Source organism: Pungitius pungitius, chromosome 2 (genome assembly GCF_949316345.1).
Source record: "Pungitius pungitius chromosome 2, fPunPun2.1, whole genome shotgun sequence".
Lineage (NCBI taxonomy): Eukaryota > Metazoa > Chordata > Actinopteri > Perciformes > Gasterosteidae > Pungitius > Pungitius pungitius.
Window position 1 is genome coordinate 8,239,922 of NC_084901.1, and position 8,177 is coordinate 8,248,098.

General features: G+C 41.9%; 1 long non-coding RNA gene across 1 annotated transcript; it reads right to left on the reverse strand.

The window, feature by feature from the left end:
• Nucleotides 1–4,958: 4,958 nt before the first annotated feature.
• On the reverse strand, nt 4,959–7,412 carry LOC119211093 (uncharacterized). The gene is made up of 3 exons (XR_005119729.2): nt 7,007–7,412; nt 6,782–6,917; nt 4,959–5,838 (listed from the first exon to the last, which is right to left on the reverse strand). It is a non-coding gene; the product is annotated as an uncharacterized LOC119211093 (long non-coding RNA).
• Between the last annotated feature and the right edge of the window lie 765 nt (nt 7,413–8,177).

The window sequence follows — 8,177 nt, forward strand, 5'->3', positions numbered from 1 at the left end:
AAGAGCCCCCTGATCCCGATAAATATTTAATTGTCTTTGTCCACGAGTTGTCGGAGTGTAAATGGGTTTGAATGTGCGTGATCAGGCACAATTTCCCATGGGCTGAGTGGAGCGCCAATAAACATTTTAGCGGTTGCCAATCCACTCCCAACTGTACTGGCCAGCCGTTCCAGTCACACCAGGAGGGGGGGGGGATTGATGAGCCTGTAGCCTGCTGAGACTGGCAGGGAGCTGGGTCAATTTCCCTCTAATGGCCTCTCATACAGTACCCTTAATGATGAATGATGATGCACAGTGGCACAGGGAAAATAAACTGCAGGGAGGAAGTCTGTGATGAATGTGATTTAAGCGCAGAAAAAAAGGCGCATTGGCTATCGATTGGATGATTCTTGCTTTTTTTTTTTAACAAAGCTACTCAAAGTGATCCGTGTCAATTGCGGCGCTGTAAATTACGGGGAAAACAGCTGACAACGAAGCTTGACCTTTGACCTTTCGCCCCCATCTGAGCTCTGCACTGGCACCATTATAGCCGCTGGTCCTCTGGTCATGAAGAATCTGTGCCGGGCTGGGTTCTATTGGAGCGCAAGGGAACGACACGCGTTATGGGGCTATCGCGTCAAGCCAGGCAGAAGGAGAACCATTCCAGGTGGTCACGGGCCAAGAAATCCATTTCTGCGATTGGAGTATAAGTAGGCTGTGTGGGAGTAGATTGTGTGTGTTGGTGTAGCATGATGCGTTTGACACGTATCTTTGACCTTGTGTACACGTGTGTATTGAGGAGTATTTAATGCGTTGTGTTGTTTTGTGACTCACATATGTCTGTAGATGACCCGCCTGTCAGGTCAAAGTGATAACTGCCACACTTAAGAATGCAGTCAAACAATGCCGACTGACTCGAGTGGTCAGCGGTTATGTGTCACTTGCAGCTGTGGCTATTTTAGCGCAGCAAAGGTTGAGGACGCGTTGAGGCGGTTTGAGCGGTTGCCAATCCCATTGAGGCCATGTGAAATGTTTTTCTACTTCCCCATTTGCGTCTTCACATCCACATACTGTATGTGCACAGTTGGACTGGTGGGGGGCTGAGAATATGCCTGCCAGTTTAAATAAAGAAAAAATAACAACTTCAAGGGGTAAAGAAGACAATCCTTCTGTTCTTATTTGAACTGCCCTTGAGCAAGATCATTAACAACTTTAATATTTGCAATCCTCTTCTCTTACTCGTCCACACCATACACCACGAGCTCTATCGGGAAATTTGCTCATTTGCGTCATCTTACCTTCTTAAATAAGGGTATAGTCATAACACACAGTAAATTACCATCATCATGTTGCATTAACAGACCCTGTCATTACTGCCATGGTTCACTGTGCATGCACTTTGGTAATTATGCCATCAATAAAACCCTCACTGTCTCAGCAAATAACACGAAAGACAATTGTGTTATGTTCAAAAACATGGCAAACAGCCTTAAGGTTTCATTTTCTCCCTTAGTTTGGGATGTATGGTTTGATAAAGGCTGGCAATAGATTCATATGACTGTAGTGACTAGTTGTTGAGCCGTAAAATGAATCTCGCCAGGTTCAAAGGCCAGTCGCCCCCTCATTCTTTTTCGGCTTTCCTCAAGGCTTCAACACAAGCACAAGGGCTACCTCAAGCTCATTGAAAATAACTGCCTCCACACAAGCCTTAAAAATAGAAAACTGGTTTGGCAGACTCGCTGCAGCTCCAGCTGGACTCCCAGAACTGCTAGATGAAATGAAAGGATGCAAAAAGGCATTCAAATGAACGATGGTATCTGAGATGAAAATGGAAATTGAGTGATAGGATGAGCATTCAAATCTTGATGAATTGCTGTCCGCTTTCTTGCTAAGAGGCAGAGTAAATGAAATAGCCCAAGCTGTTCCATGCAGTTTTGCAAGTTTAACAGCCACAGAGTAAATGCTTTGGAAATGACCACTGGAAAGATAAAGGAACTGCTGTATCCAACACAACCGGAAAATGCAACAACTGCTGCTTGTTGTAGTTTCATGGCAGAAACTTTAGTTCAACTCCGAGAAACTGACTCTGCAACAACCAAATATGCAACTAACACCAACATAATCCACCTTATTTGCTTGTCATAACTCAATGAAACACTTAAAGTGTTGCACATTTCAAACCTTATATAAAATTCCAAGAAAAGATGTAGATAATCTTCCAAAAGCAGGGCTTAATTAGTCAAGGCTAACAATGGTCTGCCATTGCGAAATTTTGTGTTTGTGAAGTACTTCAGTGAAAAATTAAGAAGGAATTGGCCAGGGCTGCAACTTTCCAACCGAAAGCCCGCTGCTGTGATTGACCTATATAAGAATAACATTTGTATGGAAAATCAATGTCAGCGGGTTTGAGCAGCAGGTTGTTGGCAACAATCACATGCTTCTTTTTCAGCCTGCGTTTGTTACAACTGAACCTCATTTCAGCTCAATTCAAAGTGTTAGCAAAGGCACGGTGAAGCAGGGACACTCACCTCTTTAGGCCCGGAGCATAATATTGCAAAATGACTTGAGGTCGGGGACGGTTGAGTATGAATTCAGCATGGGATTATTTTAATCCTCTCGCTAAACTAATGAGATTTTATTTAGCAGAGAAGGACGATTTGATTTGAGGAAATGCTACACAGTGAATTTGTAGGGATTTCTATACCAAGTTACTTGAAGAGGTCACCGTTAGCATTCAAGCTGTCTCAATAAATGAACACGCACATTTTGTATTATTAATTGTGTTTTTTTCAGTTAATCACGAACTTGGGATGCTCTTTTACTATTCTGTGACAAAGACAAAGCCAAGACATTTTGATTTATTTTCGCTTCATGGGATGTTCCCCCAATATTTTGAATTGTGCAAAAATAGATAGGCTTTTCACACAAACGTAATTGACTTGAGTGTGAGGTCACGTTGAACAATGGCCAACCCGGACTAACCATGACTGTTGGATGGAACAAACTGTACCAGGCCCTAGGCATCACAGTAAGTTCATTTTGTTTTTGTGCAAAAGACGTTTCGAACCAACTTTATGCAGCAGTTTAACTGGTCAATCTGTTAAATCTGGTTTAAACCAAATTCAAACTCTCTATTTGAAATGAAATACAACAATAAACTGCATTAATTCCTTGGGTTTAACTTCCATCAACTAGTACCTAGCTAAGTAGCACAAAGCTACCAGTATCAGCTTGATTTTGTTTTCAAAGACTTGTCACTCATTTCAAGGCTAATCTTTATCCTTGACATGCAGAGACTGATAAGAGCTGCTAGTCCGCTGACGCTCTCTATAGCTTTACTGTGAAATCTCACAAGCTCCCCTTTTTCTTCGGATGGATTTCAATGCAAGCTTTAGCCCTGGTGCTTTCTACTTTTTGGGGGTTATATAGATAGCAAAATTGAAGCTGTCAGAGGGGACAATGTCTTAGTTTGGACCACTGGACTGTGAGACCTTTTAGAAAGGTCAGTGGTTGGGGTGAGGTGGCTAAAGATAAAACACACACACACACACACACACACACACAGAGCATGTATGTACACATTTGCAACGGAAATGCTGAGTCACAATCGGAGAGAGCAAAGGTAAAGGATATGTGGCCGTTGTTTTTGTAGTCACATGCCCCTGAGGACTGCACACAGACACACTGCAGTCGCCGCTGTCTTCCTAACACACCGCGTGTAAAGGGTTAACTGCATCCGGGGTCACTGTTCCCACTCATACGTCTCGAGCTGTTGTGTTGTGACACCTCTAAACCTGAACACTAAGCTCGGTGCAATCCAGCGTGTCACATAAGATGGTACAACCTGTACTCCTCCAAGTACTCATTCCGAACCACACTGCTAATCACTTCTGAGCCACACCAGAGGCTTTAAGATTACAGAAGCAGACTTGTGGCTGAACAAGATGGTGATGACGATGAACCCTCGGGCGCTACTGTGGGTGATGATGGTTTGTGTGGATTGATCTTTTTCCAGCTCTTTTGCCAATTCCTGATTCATGTCTTTGGCCCCTTCCTCTTCCATGATGTGACAAACGATTGTGTCATGTTACATGAATTCAGATTGCTTCAAAACACTGACCCAAACGCTGAATAAAACAAAAGCTTTTAAAAGGACCCAATTTTGAACAGTGAATGAACGTCCCAGTAAACAAAAACCTTCCTGAGGACATGACTTTATAAATTACACGGATGGCTACTTTTGGCGCCAGGGGATCAAGCCTGAAGGAGATGCTAAATAGTTCATTTTAGTTAACCTACTAACAGATTGAAGTAACATTATAATAATTCCCAATTAAACTGCTTATCATGAACATAACTGCAAGGACCAAAGCTTCACGTGGAGTTTGATTCACGTGATTTTCTTCATGTGAATCACAAAGGCTGCCAGTGGGGATTCCCTCAAGGGGAAGTGCCTTAAATTGAGTAATGAGACAGCATCCCAGTGTCGGGTCACACATCAGCTGTTTAGCATTAAATGTAATCAAGTTATGATGAAAAAATGAGAATGAGAAATGTGAACCACAGCAATTTACAGTTAAACAGCTAAAATTAAACCAGCAATAGACTGTTTAGATTATAGGACGTTCAGATGAGTTAGTGAGTCAAGTTAGTGGATCAACAACCTACAGCCGACAGCTAGTTAGCATTAATTAGTTTGAAGACTGGAAGCAGCCAATAATAAAGCAATATCAAAGTATGAAACTGAGTATTTTGTTCCCATTGAGTTCATCTCAGTCTGTCTTGATGTGGTCTTCGTGCAGTGCATTGTGGGATTGGGTTTGCTGTGTACACAGTGTTCTCGCCTGTGTCCACGTCAAATAGGTGTGATATTTACACTCTCAAGGTGTGTACCATCTTAACTGGGTGCTCCCTGCTTTGCTTAACAATGGCTTATGCCATTTGTTGTGTAACCCGAGCACACACGCAACAGTGGGAGTGTTCGCGTTTGTGTGTGTGTGTGTGTGTGTGTGTGTGTGTGTGCGTTGTAAGCTCAATCACATGATAATGTTGTGCTAGTACAGGGCCTGCATACTTGCATTCTTATCATAGTTAGAATTCAACCAAACCATTATCACAGAAAACTGTTGTTTGTGCAAAAAAAGCACGTTACTTGAAAGAAAGTGTTTCTCTACAAGTGTGTTTCAAGGATAAATGAACGGCAGGAACAAAGATATTTCAGGTGCTTACGTCACTAATGGAAAGATGCTGAATTGAAGCAGAAGTATATTTCATCTTCAGCCTCCCTGATCAAGGATTCATGGAAGCAGTTGTTTCTCAGGATTTTTATCCACAACTTAGCAACCATAATTATGTACGGAATTTGTCGCCAATCCATTAAGTACATTTTAAGATATTACAAGGAATGAATGAAAAAGACAGACACTAAAGGAAAGAACAGGGAATCACCAAAGTTAGATCATCTTTTTGACACCACCAATACCGCCAATACTTCAATAGTTGTTAAAAACGTTTTAGTCTGCAGGTCAAACCACCAAAAATTTCCCAGTGTGTTTTCTTTTTTGCACTTAAACGGGTACCGTATTATCATTAGAGCTTACAGGTTCGAAGGTCATCACATTGATTAACAACTCATTAAAATGGGTTTCAGCTCAGGCAACTGTTGTGTCATGAATATCAAGAATGTCTCAATTATCCTACAGCACCCAGATGTTCACGGGTCTGTCACAAGCGTAACTGTCTGTTGGGAAACCCCATGTGTGACCTTCCAGTTTCAGTCCATAAGACCTCCAGGTCCCCCGTGTGACTTCAGCTCACTCTCCCTCGGGTTGGCTCATCCAGAAATACGATCCCTGCACCCTGAAACATTTACAGTATGTGTCAGCGATGTACCGCGTGGATCTACACATAACGTCACTCTGTGAGTCGACAGTGTCAAGATACATAAATGGCTTTGCAGCAAAACTTAGTCATCACTATTAATAGCAGCTGTAGCCTGACACAGTAGCACTTCCATGAATGGCGTGGAAAGCCAGAGTGTGCTTCTGTGCGGGAGCGCATTTGTCTCTGCCCTCAGATTTCATTTGTGCATGTTTGATCACGTGCCTGGCCAAAGCGTGCCCCGTGTTTCTTAGCACGGGTTTGCGTGATCAAAAATGTGTGTGTGTGTGCGCTGTTTTTGGCTTGAGGGGCTTTTGAATAAGCCTCATGATGCACAGCATGGTCATAAGACTCAAGTGCGATGGCAGGATTGGGTGACGGCAGGAGTCTGTGTGTGTGTGTGTGTGTGTGTGTGTGTGTGTTTGTGGGGAGGGGGCTTTGACAGGAGGGGAAGCGTGGCCACAGGTGGTCAAAGGAAAATTAGGTGAAATGGGGGGGGGTGGGGCATGTGGAATTGAAGCAGGGAATGCAGCAAGGCAATATTGTCGAAAAATAACATTCCAATCTAAATTGGAACATATATATACTGTATTTGATCACTGTTTTTCATAAAAATCCATTTTTGAAATATAGGAATGGTATTAGGTCATTATAAAGGGGGAGGTTACTGAAAAGGCCAGGAAGCAGATGATGAAAATGCACTATTTATTTTCTCCCCATGTTCTTTTAAAAATCCAGATGTAAATCTCCTCTTAAAGCTTCTCCACATGATGCCATATTTTAAGAATTGGCGCTCCCTTGTATTATATGTGGGCAACGTCCAGGGTGAAATGTCTGAGGAACCATGTGAGGGGAGGTTCATGTGTAATCTAATACTTCATGTGTTTTCGGCTGGCTGATTTATTGACCATGTGATACTGACGAAGCTGCTCTTTGATGTGTGGAGCAGCTGTGTGGCTCCGTCAGTCTCAGTCTCTGGATCCGTCTTCATGATTCGGTCTCTTCCTCGGTGATCGCCAACCAGGATACTTGTACACCAGAGGGCACTTCTGCAGATACTTGTGTATACATGGAAACACTGTGGAGTCACTCAACCTCGCCAAATGTGATTAACAAATGAGATTAAACATGAACTATTTTTTTTTACCATTTATCATGTTTAGCTGTCAAAAATGATGAATATGGAGTTTAATTATTCATCTACGAGTAATGGATACATGTTTGAAAAATTTTGCTCAAAGTAAGGAATAAGTAGCAGTATTCGTTGTCACAAGGGTTGCTGGTTCAGGCTGAGGGAGGCAGGACTTAAACGCAGAGTTTCCAGGTTTTCAAAAAAGTGCTCTTTAATCCAAAGAAAAGATGTGCTCCAACAACAGGTAGACTAACACTGACGCGACCAGGCACAACAGACTTACAGGGCTTAAATACACTAGGGAGGTGCAGGTGATTGGACACAGGTGGAAACAATCAGGCAATCACAGGACAAGGCAGGAAGTGAAGCTAACCCAGGAACACAAGAGACATGAAACTACAAAATAAAACAGGAAGAAGAACCAAACCATCACATTAGTATTAGTATGACCAACATTAGATAATATTTCTTATACATTTTATTTGTTTACTCTTATCTTTTTTTGCATGTTGTAGCCTTTACAAACAGACTCTTTTTGTTACGTTTAAATTACTAATGTCATTCTATTTTGCACTTTACATTTATCACTGTATTGTTTATATATTAAGTATTTATCTCATTCATTTCTCTGGTAAAGAAATCTTCCAGATTGATATCTTAGATTTATCTTGTACTAAAAGTAATAACTAAACAAAGTATTGCTAATGGAAACTAAATAACAGTATAATGGATGGATAATGCCAAAGTCAGATATTATGTTGCTATTATTATGCGTTGACAATGATTTTTCAGACATTTAACATGTCGGACGTTTTCCAATCATTACGGATTAATGTCATCTCGAAGTGATTTGTCAGAACTAATTGGGTCTTGGTTGGTAAAAATATTTACCAAAAGGTATTTGCCAACCATTGGGGTAATAGTTGTGGTCGTGAAAACAAGCAGTAGAAGCTGACGGGCCGGCCGCCCGTTGTTGTTTTTTCTCTCTGCAGCCCTTTACCTTCTGTGCACCTGTACCAGACAGTAAAGGCCTGGTGGTTGGGGACCTCTCTTCTAGAGCTGGAACAGATACCTGCTCTGGCCTTCAGTGCACTTTAGTACTAAGGCACACTAGAGAACCTGCTGTTGATGCTTACATAGAAAAGAACCTTCCCAGCACCTGTAAGCGATCATGACAAAGAAAAGA